The sequence below is a fragment of the Dermacentor albipictus genome, chromosome 1 (assembly GCF_038994185.2).
Source record: "Dermacentor albipictus isolate Rhodes 1998 colony chromosome 1, USDA_Dalb.pri_finalv2, whole genome shotgun sequence".
NCBI classification, from domain to species: domain Eukaryota; kingdom Metazoa; phylum Arthropoda; class Arachnida; order Ixodida; family Ixodidae; genus Dermacentor; species Dermacentor albipictus.
The window spans coordinates 246658508-246670959 of record NC_091821.1 but is presented as its reverse complement, the minus strand read 5'-3'; the positions used below and the strand labels follow the sequence as shown (position 1 = coordinate 246670959).

Sequence of the window (12452 nt, the reverse complement as noted above, 5' to 3'; positions counted from 1 at the left end):
TACCCCTGCAGTACTATTTCCAGTTTGGAAGCTTGTTATGAATAGGTCAAGTAATCTATCGTTCTGTTCTGTGATTCCAGTTGGCAAAACAATGTAGTTTTCACACCCACCTGAAGCAATTAACATTGTTAAGGCTTTCTGTGACGTAGAATCTGCTGACAAGTCTACATTGATTCTCCTGCAGATATATACGAGGTAGTATTGATTATTAGAAACGAACTGCAATAACTGTTCATAGAACGAAAATAACACTGCCAATGTTCCCATTCGGTGGCCTGTAGCACGCAGAAAATACATATTTTCCAGAGCGCATTGTCAACATTTCAAAATCGTCACAGGTTACGCAGAAAGAAGGAATTTGTTCGCGTGGTATTGTTTCTTTTAACAATAACATGACACCGCCCGCACGACGATTTGTTCGGTTCAAACAGTGGCATCAATAAGAAGCTAGTTTGAGGCCGGCGCTGTCATCTTTGCACAACGTTTCTGCTGTCATACTAGCATCGAAGAGGAACGAAAAACTAGATTTAAAAACGTGTACATCACTTTCTTAGTTACAGAGTGAACGAACAAACATTGAAATGAAGGCATCTTAACGACATTTTGCTTTCAGCTGCGACAACGCAATTTAAGTCTTGCGGATAAGTCTAAGCATAATTTTTTGTATAGGACGTTTAGAAAAAAAGAAAGGCTGTTGCTGTCAAACTGATTCAGAGATAGACTAAGAAACAAAAGGTCTTTCTCACTTCGCATCGTGATAGCAGGATCGCCATCTGTCTTGTGCAACAAGATCTTGCCGTTTCTATACCATGCATATCTGTATTCTTTTCTTTCGAGCGGCCAGTCGCGTGGCAATTTCGCGTGCATTTGCGGGCTTCTTTCACGCTCGTAAAAAACTTCTATGTAGCCCGTATATTGAGCAACAGAAAGCTGCATCGGGAGATTTTTCATGTCGCTCTACACTTTTCTCATTGACACTTTTCATGTAATTATAATATTTGAAAAGTTGATTAATTAATGACTAATCACGTAATTAGGCGGAATGAGAAAAAAAATAATCTGGGTGTCTCCAAGCGACGGCAAACAACATTACCTTGCTTCTGCCTGCAGCTACGTGGCATTCGGATATTCTTTAACTCTGGCTAAATTTAGCTGGGACATCCTGTATACGCGTATCCCAGCTAACAATAGTCAAGCTGTTCAACGCAAAAAAAAAGAAAAGAGAACACGCAAAAACATATTATTTAAAGACCTACGGTATTCGGTCGTCAGACGTTTTATAACTTCATATTGCAACCCGCCGCGCCCTTTAGGGCTTATCTCGACTCCGAACAATGATCATCTGTCTCGCGTGCCATTCTTTCATGCTGCACGCCCAATACGTTCAGGTCACGAACAGCATGCTCGTATCAGGGTGAAAACGTTACTGAAACGAAAGTAGCGAGTGCAAAAGGGTAAATAAGGTGTACGCAGGATTGACGACGATTGGTGGGCGAGATAAGCCCCGTAAAGTGTTTTAAAAACGTTTTAGAGTTTACACTCTTCAGCAAATTTACACCCTTTGGGTCATATCTTGCCGCACAACGATAATCGTCACCAGACTTGCCCGCATTTCCTTTCCTTAACGCTGCGAGCCCGGTACTTCCAAGTTACGAACGGCATGCATGTTATCAGCATGACAGAGCATTCTCGACAGGAAAGTAGCAAGCGCAGCGTTTTCAAGAAAGGAAACGCAAGCAAGACAGATGGCGATCATCGTTGTGTGGAAGACATTCACCCCAAAGGGTGTAAACTTTTTTTACAGTGTGGGGTCAGCGACGCAAAGCGTAAAGCCTCGGTGCGATCGCTACAGCGGAAGGTACTTCCCCAGAAACGTTACGTTTTGGGCGAGTTGGTTGTACACGGTCTTTTGGAGACTTTTACGCCCACAAAAACAGGACGTCGAACGAAGAAGGGAAACACAACATGCGCCCTCGTGGCTTCTAGCTACGTATAAGCTTGTTACCACAGCAACACGCGAACCATGGTGCCATGTCATACCGTATCGGTGCAAAAGTAAAGCGGGCAATGAACTGCTCCTGTTAACGGTGACATCGAGGTTCCGCTGAGGTGGCTCCTTTTTTTTTTTTTTTTTTGCTAGGCGTGACGCTGGCTTCCCTCTGCACATAGCTACTCCCCCTCCTCCTCTTTTTTGACACATACTAAGCATACTGCAGAATGACACTTTGTGGGCAAGTTGGTGTTTGTTTAATGGCATGGTGCAGCGCAAGGGCACAGCCACAAAGAAGAGAACACAGGATGCGTCACAGGTGCTACTAAGCATACTGCATCGTCCGTCACGTATGTGAACGTATGTGAACCCCGGCATTTTGCTTTGCCCTGATACGATTGTGACAGCTGTGGCAACCTGTCGTAAATGCAAACTATACCCTGGCTGCATTTAATGGCGAACTATTAGTTCGCGCGGTCCCGACAGTGATGGAGCCAAACAGAGACGAACACGCCCCCCTCTTCTTTCAACGGCAGCCTGTGGCTACGGAGGAAGAGGTCCAGCAAAACGGACGGCCTGTCGCGAGCCGGATGACAGCCCTGCCCACGGCAGCGGCCAGTTTTGGCGCCAGTATGCAGATGCTGACGCGTGGCCGCCGCCGAGCACGTGGCTGCGGCGTCTGCTCCTCCTCGCCGACGAAGCGGCGGCGTGCAAAAGCCGACGGCAGCGCCGTCGCCGATGCGCTTACCCCCCTCGCCCGCATAAAAAGCCAGCGCTGCGCGTCCCACGTGCCATCATCCCCCGCGAGCTTCGTCCGTCTTCGCCGTTCTTCGAGGTGCGCGCACGTTCAGTCGGCAAAGACGAGCCCCGCTCGAGCCATACTGCACCCAGGGCACCGCTCTCTCAGTCGCGCACCAGTTGCACCCGGAGTTCGCGCCCAGGAGCCGCCAGCAACTCTCGTCGGAGAAGGGTGAGTACAGGAGCTCGCGCACCCAGTGTATATAACTCATCCGCGGCTTCCGATCGTCGCGCAGCATCCACTTCCGAATAGATAGCGGTTCTGATTGAGAGCGGGCGCACCGGCGAAGCGCCCGCGCATGGTCCCGGAGTCGGGTTTGTCTTTGGACGCCGGTTCCGGGCCAGCTTGACCCCTCCAGGAATTCGTCCTTGGCCGCAGTCAGTCAGTGTTTCAGTGGCTTATCGGAAGCCGTTGCGCGACGATGCCTGGCGCCGCGCCGCTCACCCTCCGTCGCGCACTTAGACGCTTCCCGTTTGTCAGGAATTCCGGGATGATGGGCTGTCCGGAGCGGAGAGTGCGCGGCCTTGGCTCTCCAAGACACCCCCCCCCCCCCCCACCTCGTGTCCGTTGCTTTCGGTTAGTTAATCGCCATAATGAAAGAAATGCGTCCTTCCACTGCGACTTTTCCGCAGAGATACGAGTGATCGCGAGGGTGAGACATGCTCGCTTTTCATTTGCATGCTTTGAGGACAAGGCTGCGTTAGCGCTGCGCGTGTGTGTGTCCGTTGCTTTACTCCTCTCGTAGTCGGCGCGCACGCGCGGGCGCCGAGTCACGACGGTCAGATGTCAGCACTGAGTGGAAGCCTTCGCGGCCGGCGTACGGGTATGCGGCCTAGACGGCAGATACTCTTGAATGACGGTGTCTCGCAATAAGCTGCGCGGAGTGTGTTCGTACATGTTGTTTCGACCGTTTGTGCTAGGTTCATTTTCGTGAGGCGGCTATACAATTTATTCGCGTATTGCGCTTCTAGGAGAAATTGCATAAGGTTGTGTGGTCGCGTACAAATATTAGCCTTATTGCCGCTGTTCACATGTGACGATTTCCTCGTGGAGCCTTATATGTGCCACCATTTAAAAGCATGATATGCAAGTGGTAACAAAAAAAAAATGGAGTAACAAAGCTGAAGTACTGCACCATGTCTGAACGGTCGTGGGACATGCTATATCTATCGCTGTGCTCATTTCCACATCCGCCTTCAGAGCGCATAATTATAATACAAATGTGGAAGGACTAGATATTAGGCGCCTGCCTTCCGGCGCGGCACTTGGCTCCAAATTTTGGACGCGGAAGCAGCATTTCTTTCTGTGCAGCGGCGAGACGTCTGCGGATGTGACTGGCAGTTACCGATTGTCGGGGAAGAGCTAGGAGGCACTGCTGCTGCTTACGTCACAGCTTTTCCTCGAATAACATTTCCTTTCTGTCCACATCCCTGTACTGGTACAGTCCCGTAAGTTTTGCCTTATAACGGTCGAGTTACAGGCAAAGTGTGCGTCTCTATACCGCGGGGCCGTGGACTATTGTGAGAAAGCGTTTCTTTCAAGGGGGCTGTAAAAGACGAATAAGGCGGACGGGGTCGCTCTATTCTTCTTGCTCTGCCGTGTGCTCGTGCTTCTGTGCCCGTCTGCTGCTGTTATCGCTTTCGAAATCCGAATGCGACCTGACTTAACAGCGAGCAGCGACTCCTGCCGAGAACGGTATTGCTCGAGGCAAAGCTTCGCAGTGTGGCACACGCCCTTTCCCTCGCGTTCGTGTATTTTTTTTCTCGGGATGCGCGAGCGACGTGTTTCCCACGCGCCGTGGTGGCGTATGGTGGCTATGGCGTTGCATTAAAAAGCCCGAGGGCGCGGGATCGAATCCCGGCCTCGGCGACCGCATTTCGATGGGGGTGAAATGCAAGAAAGCCCGCGTACCGTGCATTGGGTGCACGTTAAAGAACCCCTGCAGGTGCTCAAAATTATACCGGTGTTCAAAATTAGTTTGTTTTCTGCAAGAAGTATTAGAGGGAAATGTAGCGCTATAGTATCTGCGGGATCTGTAAGCATTGTGGGTTCAGCATGCATAGGAACGATGAGTGCAGTTATTTACCTAAACTTACTCACTGTACCTTCAAACGACTTTGTCACTTCGCGAATTGATTGTTCTCGGCAAAATATTGCTTTATCAATGCACAAATCCCCAATGGTTGTGCATGTGCGCATAGTTATTGACCTCGTGCGTATAGAAATAAAAATATCGCTAGAAAATTTCGTCTAATAAAGGCCGATAAGGCGTAATGAACCTGCACGAACCTCTGAAGCCCAATGAACGAAGGTTAGAGAAGTCGATGTATACTGCCCGTCATTCCCATGGTGCAGCTGAACGATCGCAGCACCAGAGTTCCCTATAGTGATTTGAGCATAAAACTGCGCTCCGCCAACGGCAGCTCGTGACGTGTGCCTCATGAAGAGCGCGCGACTGAGAAAGACGCCTCATGGGCGGCTTTCAGACTTCTACAGTCAAAAGTAATTTTTTGAATTTTACGTGCCAAAACCACTATCCGATTATGAGGAACGCCGCAGTGAGGGGACTCCGGCTTATTTTTGACCACCTGGGGTTCTTTAACGTACACCCAATGCACGGTACACGGGCGTTTTCGCATTTCGTCCCACCGAAATGCGGCCACCACGAACGGGATTCGATCCCTCGGGCTTAGTAGCGCAACGCCGAAGCAAATACGCCACCGCGGCGCGTACAACGTGTACAAAGTAGCTCATTGTAGTTGTAACATAGTCATCTGCCATCTAGCTCTTTCCCTGTATCTTCCCCTCACCCTGGTGATGAGTAGCAGGCTATAGAGACGTGCTCTCCAGGTCGGCTTCTCTTACTTCCTCCATTAAAATCTCCTCCTCCTAACCCATGTGCAAACATGATGTGCATGCCAGCGATTAGACCTCGTGCTGTTATAACAGCGCAACGCCAAAGCCACTAAGCAACCACGGTGGGTACGTCTACGTGCACAACGGCTCACGTGAATTCGTCTGACAAAACTACGCAGGGCCGCAACACGGGGAAGTCTTTAATTCGGGCTAGCTGGTTTTGCGAAGTGTGCACAATTTTGCTGCACTAAGAGGCCATATTTGACGGGACACGCTTCTTTTGTTACGACTTCCGTTTACGTGTAAAGAGATTACAAAGGGTGCGGAAAAGAACCCGCACGATCAGTGCTTATTGTTACTTGAAATGAAAACATAAGGCGAGCTGGAAACTGACTCCGAAACGGGCACGACCCCCGGCTGCCCGAAAGGGAAAAGGATAGCAAGGACACGGGAAAGGAAGACAGGAGGAGGACAATAACCGGCGTATTCAGCATGCAATGACAGATGTAGGACGCGCTCTAAAAGGAAAGAGAGCCAGCACATGAATAGCACTCGAACCTGGACTAATATTCATCTTCACTGCTCAAAACGGCAATAGAAAGGGGACTGCACCAGCACCACTTCTGTTATATACAGTGTCTGTCCTGAATGTAATGTCGGTAAGGAAGGCCATTAGAAATCATTTATTGCATTTATCGTTACAAGCGTTTAAAAATCTTCACAATACTCTCCTTTTGCGTTGATACATGATCTCCAGCGAGACTTCGAGCTCCCGAATGTGTTGCGGTAGTTCTCCTCCGGATTGGCCTTTAATGTTGCGGTACAAGCTGCTTTGATCCCGTCCACTGTCGAAAAAGTCGGGGGGGGGGGGGGGGGGGGGGCTGGGGGATCGTTGGCACTTCTGCTTTAACCAGGTAGTCGGTGACGATGAGGGCACTGTGGGCCGGCGCATTATCGTGGTGCAACGTCCAGTTGTCTGCGTTGTCCGGCGGGATGCGTTGAACTCGGCGTTTCCGTCTTTTGAGGACTTCCACATAAAATTTGGAGCTCACAGTAGTTCCAGGTTTTACAAATTCGTGATGAACCAGTCCATGGGCGTCAAAACAAAAAAATAAACGATGAGCATGATTTTGATCTTTGATTTGCTCATCCTGGCTTTCTTCTGGCGCGCGGACGATAGCATGTGCCACTCCGATGATTGCCTTTTGGTCAGCGGGTCACATTCAAATACCCAAGTCTCGTCCCCTGTAATGACGCTGTCCAAAAATTTTCGATCACGTTTGCATATGTCGAGGTTTTCTTTGCACGTTTCAACGCGGTGTGACTTTTGGTCGTCAGTGAGCACTTTTGGAACCGTTTTTGCGCACACCTTCCGCATGCCGGTATTGTTTGTAACGATTTCATGAACTTGAGTTTTCGGAATGTTTAACGTGCCGGCCATTAGACGAACACCTATTCGTCGGTCTGAGTTACAGTTCCCTCACTCGCGTCACATTGTCAGCCGTGGTGGTCGTGGATGGCCGTCCGGCACGGTCCTCGTTGTCGACCTCTTCCCGGCCTTCCAAATAGACCTTGTGCCACCAAAACACTTGCCGATCTGACAGGGCATGTTCTTTGTAAGCAGTCTTGCGCATATTAACAGTTTCCGCAGCGGTCTTGCCAAGTTTCAAGCAAAAGTTGATCGCAAATGTTTGTTCTAACCAGCGCTGCATTTTCACTTGCACAAGAATAAAAAACAACTCTCACGGACAGGCTCGCCCTACGCTCTCCGATGCTCGGAGCACACTGAGCGATGGAGCGCTGCTTAGCTGGGTTCCCCCACTACCAGTTTGAACTGGTTAGACCGCGCTCCGACGTACAGTCGCGTCGCAATAAATTCACTGACATTACTTTCAGGACAGACCCTATATACGTTGAACGAGGAAGCTGAATACCCTAGGTCAGTAGTAAGCAAAGCGCTATAAGGCTTTCGCGCCATCTGATTATATACAATCGCGGATTGCCAGTTTGGATGCACCGGTGCTCAGGTTTCATCCCGTAGGGCCGCAGGATACGCTTCAGCCCCTCAAAACGTGTGTAACGCGGCGCATTCACGTCGCCAGAAAGAGGGACCAGTGCCTGCAGAGAGAGAGAGAGAGTGCGGATTCATATGCCGGCAGACAGCGACGTCGTAGCGTCAACTTGTCGTACAAAGAATTGACATTAAGCACCGTAAATGCAACTATAAAAGCAAGACGGAGACTTGGACGTCTCTCGCAGCGCAGGGACGGCATGCCGCTCGAAGGAGGGGGCGTTCTTTCGGCGTAGTTGCATCCGGTGGCGCAATCCTTTCGAGTGCGCCGCCGAAGATAAAAAAAAAAAAAAACGCGGCGCTTTGTTCCAATAACGACAGCGGCGTCCCCGTTCAGTCGACGCCGAGAGCACGACCTTGAAGTGGGGAGCAGGGCGTTGCACAATGTAGGCTTTCCAGGGAGGAGCTCGCGCTAACCTATTCACCCGGAAGCTGCGACGCGCGATCTACGCCGCACTTCGGACAGTTGCCCCTGCAGCGATACAGAAGAGCCACGATTACTTTCTCTCGGTACTTATTCCATTCTTACCACTCCGGGCGCGCCGGCCGATCCGAGTTATGACGGGAGATGTGCTGCTCGGGCCTGTGGTAAAGCTCGGAAGGAATGTAATTGGAGCAGAATCTGACCCAGGCTTGGGCACTGCTAGCTAGCGCCTATGTAAGCACAACGTGTGACGCCTGCCACAGATGATAAAATTCCTTTAGCATTGCGGTTGTAGCGCATGCAACTACAGGCATCAGCAGTTCCGCGCGCAAACGCCCCCAACCGTTGCCAAAAACTCGCTTGTAATAGCACGTCACAGCTATATATATGTGCCGCGGAATCTCGGTGTCTGCGGTGATGCAGTGACTGCGGAATGATGATCTGCCTCACAGCACGAAGTTACGGCTCCTACTTCCCGTCCTAGCGGCCGCATTCCGATGGTGGCGCAACTCGAAAGAAATCGGTCCAGTAGAGATTTTGGCGTATGTGTACTACTATCGGGAAACGGTGTGAAACCTGAAGAAAACAGTCCATACACGGGCAAGAAGCCAGCCCAACGATTAGATGTCATCATACTTCTTTTGTTTCAAGTTAAATATAGCCGGAATATTTTCCATCGTAAGGCGCTTTCAGCTCTAACAAATTCACTTGGCGCAGGTGTAAGCGGACTCTTAATAGCCGAGGAGACGGAATACATAAGCTAGCTCACGCAACCTAAATTTCCCAGAATTCAACACACGTCTTGGACCACGGATACACAGGAGAGCCGGCTGAACTGCTTAGTTTTCGCCTTTTGACGCAGCGAAGGGGCACGTTTGCCACTTAGGTTCAGATGGCGACACTCCGCGCCAGCCGCTAGATTTTGCTCGTTTCTTTGGCTGCTGTGTCTGCAGCGTCCGCCCAGTGTGTCGTCTTCAACTCGTGCTACAGGTTCTTGCGTTGTATGTCGCTTGTCGCCATATGAGTGTGCATACTGTATCTTCGTCGTCTATTTCAGCCCACGCTGCAGACGCTCACGTGTTGACGTTCGCTTGCCACGATCATCGTGGATAAATGTTCTTAAATTCTCGGTTTTCACGTGCCAAAACAGCGATATGACTATGAGGCCCGCCGTAGTGAGGAAATTCGGATTAATTTTGACCGCCTGGGGTTCTTTAACGTGCACACGGTGCACGGGTGTTTTTGCATTTCGCCCCCGTCGAAATGTGGCTGCCGCGATTTAATCGCGCGCCCTTGGCTTTATCAGCGCAACACGAGTCATCACGCCAACACGGCGGGTGACATATGTTCTCGCTCGACTGCTAAATGAATTTGAATGCATTTACGGCGCAATCTGGTTACCTTTCAATCTACGCAAACAATTCACATGCAGCCCTCACTATCTCCACCCCACAGCCTGTTCGCGCTTTTACTATAGCAAACCAACCATTGGGATATTTAGCCTTTTGCGCATGCGCATCATGACTGTTTATTTGAAAGTATGGATGGTTAACGTCGCAGGAAACGGCTCACTCTGCGTGCCGCCTACAGAAGTGTTGTGATCGGAAACTAAACCTCCTTCTACATTCCGTTTTGTTCCAGCTATATTCTTGGAACATAGGATCAACTCTTATAGGAACATCCGTGCTCTATTCACGGAACAACCGTTTAATCATAGAGAGCACACAAAGCGGAATTTTTCGTTTCCGTTGCCATGCCCGCACCGCCGTACGAGAACCAAACGGATCACTTCACTAATCCGTCATCGAACGAGCTTGGCAACCTAAATCCAGTACATGCGCGACGAGGAATCGTCCGAGTTCAACAAAACACTGGAAAACCAACTTGCGCCGGTCGAAGACTCGAGCCTATATACGACTGAGACGATACAGTGTACCGCGACAACTGCGTGGCATGACAACCGCTCGAGACAGGGCGGTATCAAATGGAAAAAAAAATCAATTTAAGTTGGCGAGCACTTGTCAAACCGAGCAATGCACGGCGCATTTACTGCGATCCGACTGGCACGCAGCTTCGTTCTTCTCTTGTCGTCTGGTATGCGGCCCCCTTCGGCCGCGTAAGAGTCGCTTCTCCAGCTGGCTACTTAATATCCGATTTCGACGGCACGTGGAGAGCTATATTTGTGCTACTGTATAGCAGCCTGGAGTAGAGGATTAGTGGAGAAGCACGAGAGCCTGTTGTGGAGAAGGTGGGCAGCGGAGGCCGAGAGAATGGCGCGAGTGCTGCCCGCGCTGATGGCTAGCGGGTGGCACACACGTACACCTCTCGAGCAATATGAAAGGGAACCGAAAGAATGGTCTTCGAAACACGCATCCCAAGTGCAAAAGTGCTTCATTCAACAAATGTTAGAGGGAGGTCTACCTGCTGCATATTCAAAGTAACATTCGAATTTGCTCATCACGAGTACTTCTTTTTTTTTTCTTCTTGAACTCAAATTCTGTGTTCCCACTCGTATTGCTCACGACTATACATAAATGAAGAGCACGACACAATGCTCAACTTTCACGCTAAAAATTTATTGCTGGCCTTCAGGTTGTGATGCATGTCGCAGTAAAATAGCGCGTGAGCTTCTACCATAGAAGCTAGAAGTTTCGGCCCTCCAGCCTTTCTAATTTTACCTTTGCAGTAGCTTTGTTATACATGCGTCAGTATTTTTTTTTTTTTTACGATATGCATATATACACCAGCAGTTCACCGCTATACACATTTACTTGGCAGTTCTTTCCGTCATCTGCTGAATTCTAGAGAACTCCATATCGTTAAAATCAATCCGAAAACCCCACCTCAGCGTCTCTCATGTATACTATAATCCGGGCGCCAGACTTCAGACGACTTACATGCGCATTGAGGCAGCCCACTTCAAAGTAAAATAAGAGTGCGCTTGCCCGAGTATAGGCACTGCCGTTGTTCAGACGCCTCGGGTCTTGCCCGTCAAGGCCGCCTTCCTGAGCGCTTATAAAACCACGGTCAAAGCTACATGTTACCTAGACTGAGCGTTTGCTATTCGCTGATGTATTTTTCTTGCCCGTTGGCTTGAGAAGCAGAGCATTCATTACGAGAACACGCGCTTCATTTCACTCACGCGCCTTCCGAGAAGTCGCTTCGGCCAAGGTGATGTTGGCGCCTTTTGCCAGCCGTAAGCGTAACGAAATGGCGCGACTGTAAACGTGTGGAACAAGAAAAAACGAACAAAGGTCAATGTTTTCTCTGCGTGAGCTCGCCGGCACCCAAGCGGGAATGCTGGCCTCAGAAGCGTCGTGGAAGCGCTTGTCCGGGCGGTCGTTCGGAAACCATCAGCCGCGAGGCGGGAACAATTTGCTGGCAAGGTCCAAAGCTAGGGTCACACAAAATATCGCAGTGTTTATTGCTTAAAGAAAAACGAAAGTCGTGAACGACGAGATTCCATCGGATGACCGAGTCTCGTTAAGGACTGTAACGTGCGAATATGGCAGGAAGAACTTGTCACTAAATCTTGCACGCCACAACAAACCCCAGCCTGTTCATATAAACCGTGAGCTCGCTCCCTCTCTCTCTGCACGATCATTACCTACGAAAACCGCAGAACGACTGCAAAGGGCTCGCTTTTGGCGACACCAAGCAAGAGTTTTTCGAGGACCTGAACTGAATCCTAAACCCGAGCGGCTGAAGCGCGCACGGTGACTCCGCCCGAGCACCCCTGTGGTTGACGCAGGCGCCACGCGCTCTTCGCCCGTGCCGTCCGTGAGCACAACTTGGCGGTCGCGGGAGAAAGCAACATTTTTACGGCTCGCGCATCCGGCACGAGATCGGCGAATAGAGACGCGAAACATGCAACCAACTTCGGGACACACGGGGCTGCCCAGTCACGTCGTGTTAAACGGCGCCGCTCTCGGCCCATAAACTCGGGCCGGCCTAGGCGCGGCGATTCCGTGTGTCAGGCCTGTCAGCCTGGGTGGGGGTTGGGGGCATCCATCAGCAGGGCCCGGGCCCTGCGCAGCGGCAGATGCCGTGAAAGGGTGGGGAGAGGTGCTCGACCCGGCGGGCGCGCCGGTCGACCTCCCGTAGGCAGTCGCGCGTCCGTCCAGGGTCATTGGCCTTGAGGTCTCCCTCCCGCGGCCTTTCCGGGCTGGCCTTGACTCGGCGGCACGCTTTGGTCGCGCTTGTGCAAATGAGCGCTGCCGTCGCTTCGCCCCTGGACTGTCAGTGTCACTACTGCGATTTGGGCCTGGCGCGACAAGGTGAGCCCGTCGTGGCTCATTTTAACTCTTCGGCG

The 12452-nt window shown here is 50.8% G+C and overlaps 1 protein-coding gene across 2 annotated transcripts in view; it reads left to right on the top strand.

Moving 5' to 3' along the window:
- The first annotated feature begins 2247 nt into the window (after positions 1-2247).
- Positions 2248-12452, top strand: part of LOC135901344 (astakine-like) — a 33553-nt gene continuing 23348 nt past the window's right edge. The window contains exon 1 of one of the 2 annotated variants that reach the window (XM_065431101.1): positions 2248-2960. The gene's annotated coding sequence lies outside the window, so the exon portion shown is untranslated. The remainder of the gene's footprint in view (positions 2961-12452) is intronic. The other variant, XM_065431100.2, reaches the window with a different exon arrangement.